The following is a 16,113-nucleotide window of genomic DNA, read 5'->3' as shown; positions in this document are numbered from 1 at the left end:
ATTTCTTACCTGTTGATACATGCTTATAGGGATAGTGATATACCATGCTTCACCATGTTCAGGACCTAGGTTTTATACCTTCTGTGTATCTTTAATTTGATTAGTTGACCTATGATGCACTTTTATATATGAATTAGGTCAGGATATTTTGTGGTTAGTGCCATGCACCATTTGCATGATTGCATGATGTGCGATAGTTCGCTCCATTATTGTTGAGCACATCGCTAGTTACATGGATCTGCACACACCACCACTCATGGGTTAGTGGTCGATTTAGGCAGAGTGTGTTGCAGCAGGGACTCTGTTAGGCACCGTTGGTCCACTCATGGGTAGTGTGACACAACGTGTTATCCGGCAGGGATTCCTCCCCGTCATCGTGTACCGGGAGATGAGAGCATTGTGCTCCCCCATTTATGATTTCGGGTAGGAGGATAGGTGTACTCCGACAGCATCCCGTCCACTCGGTCACTCATCAGGAGTAGTGACAACAGAGTGCACGGTTGTCACAGCCCTACCCACTCGGCCTCACTATTGTGTGTGAGATGATCGACCAGCGTCAGGGGTGACTAGGACGCATCATCGGCATTATATGCATGATGCATTTATTGCTTGTGTTTGTGTTTGCTACATTTATATGCTGCATATTGTTTGGATACCTATGTTTGACATGCATACAGGATTTCCATATCACTCGGACTGTTTGTCCTTATACCCAGGTCCTGGTTAGTACAGTTTCTCTCCTGTTTCCTTCAGATGCATTTTTATCTTTCTTATATCAGGAGACTGTACGCATGATTAGTACTAGGTGTTATTTCCTTACTTTTTATATCAGTTGTACCTGCTGAGTGTTGGACTCACCCCGCCTCCATTGTTGTTATTTTTCAGGTTGATGCTGTCAGGAGAGAGTTCCAGTTGCTAGTCCCCTGCTGACCACGAGGGCTTAGTAATCTTTTGGGTTTCTTCTTTATTAGTCTATGTTCAGGCTTATTCTGTTTTTTTTTATACTATGGATTTTTGAAACTATGGATCTGGTATGAATTTTATGTGTCGATGGATTTTATTTCGATGTGTGTTTACTACATGCCTGCCTGGACGGCAGAAGAGGTGAGTTTGTCAGATTTGAGCTTTATGAGTGTAGTGGAGTAGGGTTGATTTCGAGTCAGAGTATTATTCATTCCATTTACTTGTCATATTAACTGCGTGGTATTGGTTTTTTATTATTGTTATTTATTCCAGCCGCATGTGGCTGAGGTATATAGTGTTTGTAGAAAGTTTTAGATTGTCCGCCGTACAGGGGAGATGCTGTCGAAATTTATTCGGACAGGGACTCCTCCGGGGCGTGACATTTTCTCCTCAAGAATTTTAAATATTTTTTCTAACTTCAAACTTGTTATCTGTATTTTCCTTATTTTTAATGTATGTAAAAGGGGGAGAGATAATGAATTCAGGGGAGGTATTAAACTTAGGGGGTGAATTAAATTAAAAAAAAACTTATTTACTTATCTTTGTATATGTTATTAACTTAACTATGAACCTTGGTTGCCAAACAACAAAAATGAGGAGATTGTTGGTGTAGCGTACTCTAGAATCGAACTTAAATTTTGATGTTGTCAAAAATTCAAATAAAGTCTTATTGTGATCTAACAAATTAACTCTGTGAGTAGGCTATTTACTCAACCAGTGAAAGTCCTAGTCGCAGCTAGGTAGAAAAAGTCTTAGCAGATCATGGAAGCTAGGCAGGAAGCCTAAGTGGGATGAGAGGACCGACACTTGGCAAGGAAGCTCGATAGAGTTGAAGGACCGAAGATCGAGAGAAAATCCTAGTTAGTCAATCAGATGCTAAGCGGTAAAGTCCAAATAGGTTTGGAGGACCAATGTTTGGTAGGTAGGTTGAGGTCAGCAACTAGAGGGGAGTGATAGTGAGGTCGTGTTCTAAAATGGAACAAACTCTAGGTCACTGATCCAACTAAAGAAACCGGGAAGACTTCCAAGTTGAGATCAAGACAGTATTACTGTCAAATACTACTAATGCATCATATAATTGTGCTAACCTTTGTTTTGTAGAGATATATACTGTTTAACTCTATTTTACAGGAACTGATCTAATCGGTCTACCGAACCTAGGGATCAGTCGACCGAACTAGGAAAACTCAAACCAAGGATCAGACCAGAGCAGAGTCCAGTCAATTCTTGATTGATTGATTGATTGAACTAGTAGATCAGTTGACTGAACCTTGATGACATGCAAAGGTCAGATCGAGCCGAAGCAAAGAAGGAAGCTAGGTTGATCGGTCGACCGAACCCCGGGATCGGTTGACCGAACGATCACCTCATTAATGATGAATTAAGTGCGAATCTCAACGAATAGAGAAAGTTCACTGTTCGGTCAATCAAAAAGGTAATCGGTCTATCGAACCATTAAAACTCATAAATACGCAAGGATCGAATCTTAGTAAGAAGGATAACATAGGGTTTAGTCAACCGATAGGCGGTTCGATCGACTGAACTGATCAATCGACCAATGGATTTATTAGTCAACTGAACCATGCTTATAAAAAGGGAGCTCGAGGTCCGAGATAGTAATCAAGTTTTCTGTTCATCTCTCTACAAAGTCTCAGTTCGTGCTTCAGCTCTACATCACATCCTCAAGCAAGCTACTCTAATAGACTGTTGACGATATTTATCGCTTCATATTTTTTCAGTATAATTTTAATTTAGCTTGTATTGTACTTAAATTCAGATAAGATAATAGGTTGTTACTATCTTATACTTTTCATCTATACAAATTACTTCTTTTCAAAGGCTTCAGAAAGAAGAGTTTTAGTGGATTGCCCAACGGTGTGATCAAAAGATCACGGGTCTTGGAGTAGGAGTCGACCTAAGCTCCAAACCAAGTAATCAAAATGAGTTATTTATTTTCCGCTTCACTCACCAGGACTTTCCCACCAAGTGTCTAGTCAAACATTGACCCACTTGGATTTTCATCTTCTGCCAACCTTCCCGTTGGACTCCCCTTACCTAACCTCCAATTTGGACTTCCCAATCAAGTATCAGGTCAACCTTGACCTACTTGACTCTTCTTCACATTAAACTGGTCAACCTTGACCAATCTCCACAAACGGACGATTACTCCTGCAATCTCCATACAATGTCAAAACAATCTTCATATATTGTCAAACATTGAAACTAAAACATCAAGACTCAAACTTGAGTCAACTCAAGTTTAGTTAACCTGGTCAACTTTAACCCAGGGGATATTGTACCAAAAGCTTGGAGTGGAGATAGTCCTATCATGCCACCTGGCCACTCAACAAGGGAGTGATATCTGACGTTGTGAATAATCAGGGACCCTAATGTTATGTAGTTAGATAACTACTTAGCGAACCATCAGCCTCGACCACTATATAGTGATAGTTGGAGGGTAGTACAATTGTCACAGATCCGGCCTCTCATCCATACAAGGGTCATGGTGTCTAGAGAGGTTTTGGAGGTGACCATGATGCATGCATGGATATACATATGATGCACGGTGCATCTATTAGAGATATATTTGTATACATATCTAGTAGATACTAGTTACATGTGATTGTGATATATTGTACTTGCTTCAGATATGACTATTGCAAATGGTTGTCATGGTTCATACATATTCATATGTCATACATGCATATGTTGTTGATTATATTGGTCAGGTGATACCAGTAGATCTGTTGCTGATCCCTGGTGAGTATACTGATGATCATTATACCATATGTGTCAATTTTAGGTTGGGTATGTGTGTTCATTATATCAGTTATGATTATGTGCATTGATTATGTCAATTATGATCATGTTCTTTATTCCCTACTGAGATTGTATACATTAATCTCTATCTTTTATATAGACTATGCACTATCTTATCTATTATCCATTGAGTGACCCACACTCACCACCGTATTTGTGTATTATTTTTTTTACTTAGGTAGCAGGTAGATGATTATGGAGTCACTTGAGTATCTTATCTGTCGGTCCCACATCACATTCGAGGATGGTTTCTAGTTTTGTTTCCTATTTTACTTGCATTATGATTTGTGGTCTTGGCATTGTATAACTTGACTTTAATTTAGAGTTTTGCTATGTGGTTTCTTGCATTTGTTTTGTTGTTTTTAAGTTGTGCTGGCATGCAATGTTTCTTTTTGGATTATATGGCTTTCCTATGTCTTCCGGTGTATTTTTAGTAGAGTCATGTGGCTGCTTATTATACAACTACATGGTTATGTTCTTATTATTCCAGCTGTGTGGGCTTTGTATATAGCTACGTGGTTGTGTATGTTCTAGCCGTGTGGGTTATTGATAGTATTGGAATGTATACTAAAAGCCTAGCTTTTTGTATAAATATTTATTTAGAAATAAGAATCACATTGGTCAAATGTCTACATTTATGCTAAGTGTAGTTGTCTATTTAATTTATATTGTAGATAACATGGTGTAAGGAGACAAATAAAAGTTCATATTATCAGTTCCTTATAAATTATAAATAGTTGCTCACAACCAAGATGGAATGGGGCAAACTATTGGAGTGGTTGTAGTGTAATTAGGTATTAGTTTATCTTGACTAATAAATTACACTAGTACACTATGAGTGTATTGAGCAGGACCATTTGAGGTGGTTTCTTTTTATACTGACTATATAAAAGAACAAAACATTTGTTATTATGGAAGTGTGTACTCTTAATCATGATATAATAACAAGCACATATATTTAATATTTATTTCTTTAATTTATCAAAGGGTGTGATTTAGCTCGTTAAATCAATATGCCCGATAAGTTGGGAAATGATATTATTTATATGGTGTGTTGTTGATTATAGAATGAAACTGTGTCCTAGCAATCTGGGTCGATGATGTCCCCTTGAGGAGCTCATAAGGATTGTCATGTAAACCCTGCAGGTGGACTTAGTCCGACATGATGATAAGGTTGAGTGGTACTACTCTTGAAGCTAGATATTAATTAAGTGAGTTGTTAGTAACTCATTTAATTAGTGGACATTCGATATCTTAAATACAGGAAGACTAACACACTCATGATAAGAAGGAGCCCATATAGTAATATAGGATTGGTGCAGTAGTTCAATAATAACTCTTTAGTGGTATGAGTTATTATTGATGAACTTGAGTTGGGTGTTCTGGTCAAACACGAGAAGCTCAAGCTCATCGGGAGACCAAAACTAATTCCTCCTCTAGGTCCCTATTGTAGCCTCTTATATAAAGTCTTATATCCACCCAAAGCCTAACTTGAGTTAGTGCCGGCCAAGCCTTGCTTGGAGACCAAGCAAGGGGCCAGCCAAGCTAAGCTTGGAGCCCAAGCTAGGGTCGGCCAAGCCTTGCTTGGTGCCCAAGCAAGTGGCCGGCCATATCATGAAGAGAAGGAAGTTTTATTTTGTAAAATCTTTCCTTTTATAGAGATCCATAAAAAGGATTTAAAAGGATGATTTTAATATAAAACTTTCCTTTTTTAGATCGGTCATAAAAGGAAATAAAAGGGAGTTTTTATTTTTGTTAAAAACTTTCCTTTTATGTTGGTTTTAAAAGAGAGTTTTAAATTTTAAAATCTTTCCTTTTATAAATTTCTACAAAGGAATAAAAGAGAGATTTAAAATCTTTCCTTATTTGTAGTTATCTATAATGTGAAAGAAAGATTTTAATTTTCGATAAAACTTTCCTTTTGTAACCATGTTTTATTTTAAATCTTATCTTTTATAGATATCCATAAAAGGATTTAAAAGAGAGAAATTTTAATTTATAAAACTTTCCTTTTATAACTATCCACAAAAGGGATTTTAAAAGAGAGATTTTAATTTTGTTTAAAATCTTTCCTTGCTTGGAGAATAAGCATATGGTCGGCCATGTCATAGGAGAAAAAGGAAAATTTATTTTTGTTACAAAACTTTCATTTTTTGCAGTCACCAAGGAATATAAAAGAGAAGGAGGGGGTGTCTCACCCAAAAAAAGAGACTTCTTCTATTCCTCTCTCTATCCTTGGTGTGGTCGGCCTCTCCCCTTTTCCCTTTCTCTTAGGCCGGCGACACCTCTTCATCTAGTCTTCTCTTTTGCTTCCTTAGGGCCGGTGGCATGAAGGATTTGAAAATCCTTGTGGGCGGTTACTTAGAGAGGAAGAAGAAGAAGAGGAGAAGCACTTGGTGGTTGGTTGCTTGAAGGAGAAGAAGAAGAGAAGGAAGCTCTCTTGTCTAGCATCCCTTGGAGGATAGTTGGTGGTCGGATCTTGGAAGCTTCGGAAGAAGCTTGGGTGGACTACCACTTGGAATATCGTCGCCCACACGACGTTCAAGAGAAGGAGAGGAATACAATAGAAGATCAAGAGGTCTATAAGCTACGAAAGATATAACTAGTTATTAGTTTCCGCATCATGACTAGTTCATCCTTTTGTATAGATCTTGTAAAACCAAACACAAGAGGTTATCGGTTTTAGTTATCATTTTTGTTATTGATTTTCATTTCGATTTCATGTTTCGATATTGTGTTTCTATTGAGGTCTCTATAGTTAAACTTAGTTTACTGTAAGAAGTTAAATATCCAATTTCTCTGTGAGGCTTTGTCTAGGAAGTGGTGGATGATCCCATACCCAAGAAGACCTAGTACCTCACCATGTTTAACCTGGAAGTCGATCTTAGAAATAGATATTTGATAACTTTTGTAATATGATTTAATTTAGGAAGATCTCATCGGTTGAACTTGGAGTAAGAATGTTAAGTTTCGTTCCCAATCCAAGTTTAACTTCTAAAGGAAAAAATTTGGATTAATAATGTTAAGCATCGTTTGCAATCCAAATTTAACTTTAGTAGAGTACATGGGTAGCTAGGATAGTTCTATGCTTGTACAAATTTTTGTACAGGGGAACTAGGACGGTATTATGAGTAGTAACCAACAATTGGTATCAGAGCTAGGTTATACCTCTGTGTGTTTGGTTTTTAGTCTAATTATGCACATGTCATACATATTTTAGGCAGGATAATAGTAGGATGTGCAAATAGATTAACTCTGTGGTTGCAGGCTCCAACTATTATGGCCTATTGTGATTGTGTGTGATTGGACCCTCGGACATGTCGAGGGTATTTTATGTGTGTGCATGATTGTATGTATTAAATATAGTAGGAGTTGTATTAGTTTTAGGATTTTACATTATTGTTTGATCTAGACTCTTTGTACATTCCTTTGTGGAATATATGATCAATGGAATATATGATCGATATATGTAAAATTTTATTTTTGTCGCGGATCGTATTCTTGCGAGGCATGGTACTATCTAAGGACCAAGGCGCAGTAGAAAAAGAAGCAGGATAGATGCGACAACTAGGTCTGATGGTGGTGGTTAAAGATGACAGTAGCTAGGGTTGGCAGCACACGGAGGACAGTGATGGAACGGGGCATAATAGTTGGAAAATTATTTTTCCATATTTATTGCTTTTATTTGCTGTGATGTGTGTGTGCATGTTTAAAATCCTCATCTTAAATAACTAAGTGGGAGAGGGATTTATAAATAAATTCCACGGTCTCCATTATTGGTTTGTAAGTGATGCAACAAACTTACGCGTTGGCTCTGAGTGCCTCCCTCCACATCGGATGAATTTGTTTGCGGATCACTAGATCAAATTTCCTTTATGGATGGTTATAGGAAATTATTTAGGAGTGTGTGATCTTCTCCAATTGAAGGGGCACAATCCTATTTAATGGACTTAGTATCAAGCAATGGTATACACTTAGGCACATTTAATAGTATCCTCCCCATCAGAGTCACTACTATTATTTGTGTGACCGAAGAAAAACCAACTATTAATTTGTCAAAAAGCTAGGTTAACCCCCTCTTACAAATGTTTGAATTTGTATACGTCCACACTATCGTGACATACAAAATTGATGGTGTTTGAGGTAATTTTATTTGTCATAAAGTTAGGTTAACAAAATAAAATTAATGGGTAAAACCTCCTCTTACAAATTCAATCATTTGTATACGTCCACACAATCGTGGCATACAAAATTCATGGTGTTTGAAGTAATTATAGGTTGACAAGATAACTAATGATGGGTAAGACCCTCCTCTTACAAATGTTTGAATTTGTATACGTCCACACTAACGCGGCATACAAAATTCACGGTGTTTGAGGTGTTGGTGAATTTAAATGATATTGTTTTTAGGAATCAATATTATTTTAAATTCTAAAGTTTTGACAAAATATTTGATCAAAGACAGACCAACTATTAATTTTAATTGTCATAAAGTTAGGATGACAAGATAATAAAATTAATGATTGAATTTGTATACGTTCACACTATCGTGGCATACAAAATTCACGGTGTTTGAGGTGTTGTTCTTGACCAAATATTTTGTGATTCTTTGGATTTCAAATGGTTTTCAATTCCCTAGCTAGTATACTAGAGAATAGACTTACTAGTCTCAATTATAATGATTGAAAACAAAACTTGGACACTAAGATGGACTGTCATCTCATAAATGAGAACAATAAAGGTGTATCTTATTCATTAGTTGTTGAAACATGTTTAGGGGTGTTATCTACCGGTACCTAGTGTGTAGATACGGGAACCACTGATCATGTCTGCAATGGACATTTGGATTAATAATGTTAAGCATCGTTTGCAATCCAAATTAAACTTTAGTAGAGCACATGGGTAGCTAGGATAGTTTTATGCTTGTACAAATTTTTGAACAGGGGAACTAGGACGGTATTCCAAGTAGCAACCAACGGATAGCTTGTGAGTAGGCTGAGGCTATGTATTCATGTTTCATTTGTTACTGTTATAGGAGAGATACTATCCATTTGTTAGACAGGTATCCTATGGGGCATGACAAGGTGAGGTCGCTTTCCCTGAAGAGGGAACGGTAAGCGTCAATCTGACCTAGAGTTTCAGCGAAACTCAAAGTTACGATTGGACAGTACCAAGGATGTTAAAATTATTGTTTATATACTATTTGTTTATTATTCTAACTCTATTTTGTAGGAAGACTAACATTTTATAGGTTAGGATTTTTCTTTGTTCGGTTGACCAAATGTACGGATCAGTCGATCAAACTTCCAAACAAAAAGATAAGATTTCAGCTCGCGATGAGATTTTGACCAAGGAATCGGTCGGCTGAATAGGGAGGTTCAGTCGACTAAATAGTGGGTAAACGGTAAGTTTATTGGACAAGATAAGCCAGCGAGGATAGCGGGATCAATTGACTGCATGGCAAGATCGGTCCACCGAACGAAGATTTCATTCAAAGCAACAGTATCTAGACAGAAAGCTGAGTTGATACAGAAGGATCAGTCAGTCGATTAGGGTGGATTGATTGACCTAAATAATTCAAGTCATGAATAGTGATCCCGAGATCAATGGATCAGATCAGGTTCAACTTGACTATAAAAGGAGGCCTCGATCGACACTTCTGAATAACGAATTCTCATGATCTCTCTATTGCGCGCTATTCAAAAGAAAAGTCAACAAAGTCGTAATGCTGCACCAATTACCAAAATCTCAAAACTCTAACTCTCTAAGTCCTTAGTATAATTTCCATTTATAGCATTTAATCTCAAATTCAATTATACTTAAACTTATCTTTGTAATTCTATGGATTGATAGTGAATTGCCCAAAGTAAACACTCAACGAGTGTGAGACTTGGAGTAGGATTCAGCAAAGACTCCGAACTAAGTAAAACCAAGTGTCAATATTGCTTTTATTTCTTTATTAATTTCACTATGTTTTACTCCGACTATTTTCCAAAATCATGAAAGAGTCACAAGTGTTATTCACCCACTCCCCCCCCCCCCCCCCCCCCCCTCCTCTAGTGCTTTTGATCCTACAGTAGTCAGATTCTAAGGCTCTCTGCCATAGAAAATGGAAAGGAAATAAAAGGAAAGGAAGCAAAATATCTCACCTAAAATAAGAGTTTGGAGATCGTCATCGAACTGTAGATCTCTCGATCTTCTCTACAATGGCGGATCTATAGGGAAAGTGAGGAGTTCTCACATGCGCAAAGCCGTAGAGGAGGATGGGGGCATGGGATGGGATAGGGTTTTATGAGGGAATTATAATCCCTGCCTCCACGGTCTGCCACCATCAGACTGTCAATCTCTCAAGCTTCTTTGCCACCGTTGAATTGTAGGGAAGGCGAAGAGTCACCTGAGCAAAGACATAGAGGTGGATGGGGACATGAGATGGGAAAGATGTTATGAGGGGTGAATTAAGGGTTTGACGCATTGTTTTGTTTGATTTGATTTAAAAGATTTGGACCATCTCAATCGTCGGACCAGGAAATAGTTTTATGTCTTTATGTTTTGATGTGGATTCGACAAATCAATCTTTCGGATGTCATAACTTTTGTCATGCCCCAGAGGAGTCCCTATCAGACAAAAATCCGACAGCATCTCCCTTGTACCGGTGACAATCTTAAGCATACATACACAACCATATAACCATATACATCAACACTCAAAATAAGAAAAATAATCATCAACCCACATGACTGGATTTACACACAACCACGCAGTTATATACTCATCCCACTCGGCTAGAACAAAATAAATACAACCACACAGTTATATATGTATTAAACAACCCACTCGGCTATCCTAAAAACCAACACAGCAGAAAAATGATAAAGGGAGCCCATACAAACCAAAACAACACGCAGAAAGCCGACTAGGCTTTATACCACAACCACAAATACAAACTCCACATACTAAACTCCAAGCGAAAATTGAATGTAAGACCAACAAGGTCATTAACCAAAATACCTGAAATCACCAGACTAGACTCTAAAATCCACATCAACTAGTTAGAAAACAAATACACAAATTCAATATACCATCCAAATAGAAATAAGTCCAAAAAGAAAACTGTCCTCGAATGTGATGTAGGACTGGCAGCCAGGACTCTCTCAAGCATCTTTGATTCATCTACTTGCTACCTGGCGAAAGAAAAATCATTTTGTGGGGTGGCAAGTGCTGGGACTCAGCGGGTAAAGGAAAGATAGTGCATGAACATAACATACTATATAAATAAAGAGTGAGCCAAAGATATATAGCCTAATAGGAGGAATAGCAGATACTAAAATAAAACCATAATAAATACTCATACCTAAAACCATATCCTAGGCTAGGTAATAAAAGGTCAGGGGTGCACAAACCTACTACGGTACTGCTTATAACTACAGGGGTAATATGTGAGATGCATCCATTTTTTTCAAATAAATAAGCCAATGTCTAAACACCTACAACGAGTGTATATCTCAACATAAGTAAGCATATCAGCATAAGTGAACAATAGCAGTAAGTGATGGCAACATAAGTATACCATAGCAGCATAAGTAAGCAATAACAACATATGTAAATAGCAGCAGCCAAAGAAAGTATAAAACCAACAGCGTATGCATGGATGGTCACTCCCACCCACCTCTCTGCACCACGACCCCTGTATGGTCAAGAGGTCGGGTTAGTGATAGACTGTATACCACTCCAACTACCACTCTCTCGAGTGGCCGAGAGGACAGTTGCATAGTAGCTAACTAGCTACGTCTGTGGTGGGGGTCTCTGCTACTCGCAACTCCAGCTATCACTACCTATGAGTGAGCGAGTGGAAGCACGATAGGACAAGCGACATCTGCTCCAGCTACCACTCTCTCGAGTGGCCGAGCGTGCAGCCCTGGTCAATGACTCTCTCGACCACAAGGGAGAATTTATCGTTGACATGTGTGAATTGATATGATGCACAAGATACAACAATCATCATACAAATATAAGTAGAAATTAGGTATCCTACATAAAGTCAACATGCTCAATATGGAACATAAATAAACAACAATCAAAACATACAAACATGGTATCTAGTATCTGCTACGTATCATGGATAACAACGAGAGACTATATAGATATGGAAACGAATATCTCAAAGATCGAGTGGAAGTATCAAACGTAGGAAAAATAAGAGCGGAGTCAAGGTAAAAGTAGTTTCTATCCAAAGATAGCTCATGCACTAAGTTCAAAGAACTAAGAGTCAAAGTAAGAAGTACCCTCCTTAAAAGAAGATCGTGACCAAAAATCCTATGTTGAGACGGGCATCTCGAATCAAAGTCCTGCATCAACGTACACAAATTAGCTATCTTCATATGAATCAAATAGCTAATACCAATTCTCAAACCATATCTAACCCAATCCTAGCATCACTATCTACATCAATTATCAAAACCCAGACCTTCATAAAATAGAGCACGGAGTCCTGTACCACACCCGAAATCTAGTCAAAAAAGAAACTGAAACCGCCACCAAGGTAGAAACCAAGCCAAAAACATAGAACATCCCACTTAAATCTGCACTAAAAGCAAAACTGAGCTTCACAGGTATAGGAACAATATTGAAACCATTTATAACCTCCTAAATCTATCCCCTACATCACAATCAGCTTGGGAAAATAAGAATTTCATCAAATCCGAACCCTTCCATCCAAAACCGATCAACCAATAGAAATCCTCCGGGAGGTAATGAGAGGAAAACGTATATCAATTAGCCAACTTCCCAAATCCATTCTGATGAATCGAAGCCAAGCAAGGGGAAAAGCAATCCACCAAAAGAAAGCAATAACATTTCTAAAACCAAAACCGCAATCGAACGAATCCTACGCCGAAGCATAGATGGCAGCCAAACTTGCTACTAACCTACCAAAATCACCCAATCCATAACTACAAGGGAAACTACTTACTGGATCAGGTAGGGCACGACTCGGAGGGAAGAGGATCGGCGGTTGTGGCTCGAGAGAGATGAGATCGCCAGCTATGGTCTGTGGTGCTCGTGCGAGGAAGAAAGATCACCAGCTGTGCTACTCCCATAAGGGAGAGATCGCTGGCTGTGGTGCCCGCGTGAGGGATGTGGTTGTGGGAACCCACGAGGAGAAGAGGGAAGAAGGCTCGGTCGACGTCGGGATGAACAATGCCGGCGCGATCCCGTGCTATGGACAGAGGCGGCGGTTTGGTGAGGGGAAACGCCAGACTCGGGAAGGAGGGAGGTCGGCGGTGTGAGAGCTAGGGCACGGGAACTCGTGAGAGGGAGAGGGAAGGAAGGAGTTCGGTGGAGGAGGAGAGGCCGGTGGCGAAGAAAGGAGTTCGGCGGTGTCACATGGTGAGGGCTCGGTAAAAGTCGGCGATGAAGAGGGGGAGGAGGTGTTGGGTAGGTAAATTAGGGTTGGAGGAGCATTTATAAAAAAAAATACTTAGGTTTAGTACAATTAAACCCTAAGTTGATTCCTTAATCAACTCCCACTTTCGGGTATTCCTAACAGCCTTGTCTCAAGCCTATAAGTGCATCCCCTCGAAATATGTCATACGAGCTCTGAAAAATTCTCAGAAAATTTTAAAAATTCCTAAAAATTTCAATAAGATTTTCTTTCAAATAATGTTATTATTTAATTATTATTTGGGTACCATATTTTACAACTTTTGACTTGAGTCTTAGAATTAGGCTCTGTCTACACTCATACGTGTAGAATTTAAATATCTATGTTTATTATTAGGGAATTCATAATCGCCAAGTTACAAGCAAAAAAGAACTATTTAGGACCTTTTTGGAGCTTCTGAATAATGTTTTTGCTATTTTGAGTAATTTTGTATTTTGGGTATATAAGCTATTTTTGTCCTACAATTAGGGTATTCGGTCTATATAAGCATCATATTTAATGTTTTGAGATAGTGTTTTTATTAATACTATATTTAGTCGTCATCTTCTTCTTGGAATGATGAGTTTTGCTTTTTTTAAAAAACAAAAATTATTGAATCAATAGGGATTAGAAGGTTTCTTTCGGTATCCATGCATGAATCAACAATGGGAAAAGATTGTGTGTTCTATGTTTTAAAAAAAAAGGTTTTCACCCAGTAACAAAATCAACTTCAAGTTCCAGCTCAATAAAAAATCAAAAAATTAACAACGACGTGAGAAAAAACCTGTCATTGAAGGTCTTGCAATAACGACAAGAAAAATCCCGTCGTTAAGGGCATGACATTAATGACCAAAATAAAAATATAGGGCATCAACAAAAGGTAAAAGATATTGTCGTTAATGCGTATACATCTGTAAAATACTGAACTATATAATAATTAAATAATAAGCTTTAATAGGCTAATAGACTTAACAAAGAATTTTAGAATTTTTAGAAATTTTCTGAGATTTAATTGGAGCTCATATGGCGTACTTAGAGGGGATGCGTTTATGGGCTTGAGAAAAGCCTGTTTGGATATCTCAATTAAGTGAGAATTGATTGAGAAATTAATCTAGGGCTTAATCAAAAATACCTAAGTTTATAAATTCCTTTCCTCTTATTATCCCCGTGCCCTAGCTCCCACACCCGCCGAACCCCTCTTCCCCCAAGCCTCCGCGCGCCGTTTCACCTCGCGACGCCGCCGAACCCCCTTACCTCTCCCTCTAGTGTGTTCCCGCAACCGGAGCTGCTGGCCTTTTCCCCTCACGCCAGCACCAGAGACGAGCCCCAGCCGCCGGTCTCCTTCCTTCCTTGCGCGTGATCACCACAACAGTCGGGTTCTCCTCCTCACGCAGGCACCACAGCCGTCGCAGCCACTGTCGATGATCCTCCTCCCTCGACCGAAGTCATAGCCGTTGATCCTCTCCTCCCCGAGCCCTCGCCACAACAATGCCGGTCTCCTCTTTTTGAGCTATGCCCTAACAGTTCCGGCAGGTATATTTCCCCTTGTATGTATGAGATAGGGTTTACTTTAGGTAGGCAAGAATAAGGGTTTGGATGTTCTCCTATTCGGCGCTAGAAATTTCTGATCATTTTTCTATGTTTTGCTCCGGATTTATCTTGTTCCTTCATGAAGGATTTGATTCAGATTTTGTTGAATGGATTGGGGGAAGATTTAGTAGGTAGGTAGCAAGAATCCAATGTGGGTTTGCTTTATGTGATGGCTTCGGTTGGTTTGAATAGATTGAAGATGGTGAACTTTTGTTTACATGTTCTTGCTTATTGTAATAGGTTTGGATCTAGACGAAGTTAAAGTTGTGTTTAAAATGGTTTTTCTTTGTGCTTTTGGTTGGGATTTGTTGAGATTTAGGTTTCTCCAAGCTAGCTACAATATTGTGGGCTTAATAAAAAGGTTGATTGTATTAGGGCTAGGCAATGGTCGTGTTCCAAATAGGGCTAGCCTAATTGGTGTAGAGATTGGTTTAGTTATTTGATTCATATGAGAGTAACTAAATAATATCGATTGATGCAGGATTTTGATTTAGGGCGAGCAGCACAACGTGGATTTTATTCTGATACGATCGACAAGTAAAGGCAGGTACGTCTTACTTTGATTCTTTAGTTCTTTGAACTTAGTGCATGAATTATTTTGGATAAGGACTACTTTACCTTGACTCCACCCGTAATTTTTTCTATGCTTGATACTTCCACTCAAAACCTTCGAGATATTCGTTTTTATGTCCATACAGTCTCTTGTTGCTATCAACAATATTTAGCAGATACTAAATACCAACCTTGTATGTTTGTTTGTTGTTTACTTATGTACCGTATTGAGCATGCTGGTTTCATGTAGCATACCTTATATCTGATTGTTTGCTTATGTTTATATGATGACTGCTGCATTGTACGCATCATGTCATTGCATGCATGCAAGCAACCACTTCTTCCTTGTGGGGGAGTGAGTCGTCAGGCCACTCCGCACACTCGGCCACTCATGGGTAGTGGTAGCTGGAGGAGATGTCGCTTTTCCTGTTGTGCCGCACTCGGCCACTCTTGGGTAGTGGTAGCTGGAGTTGTGATCATCAGGGACCCCCCTTCGCTTGGTAGCTAGATAGCTACTCAGCACCTGTCCATCCGAACACTCAAAAGGAGTGGCATCTTTTGGGTGGTACAGTTGTCATCAATCCGGCCTCTCGACCATACAGGGGTCGTGATGCAGAGAGGTGGGCGGGATGACCATCCGTGCATACGCTGTTATCGTTATATCTGCTGATGATGTTGTTGCTATTTTGCTACTATTATTGCTTACTGATGTTGTACACATGCTGATATGCTTACTTATGTTGAGATATACTCTCATTGTAGATGTTTAG

Source organism: Zingiber officinale, chromosome 3A (genome assembly GCF_018446385.1).
Source record: "Zingiber officinale cultivar Zhangliang chromosome 3A, Zo_v1.1, whole genome shotgun sequence".
Taxonomy (NCBI): domain Eukaryota; kingdom Viridiplantae; phylum Streptophyta; class Magnoliopsida; order Zingiberales; family Zingiberaceae; genus Zingiber; species Zingiber officinale.
This window is presented reverse-complemented; position numbering follows the sequence as displayed.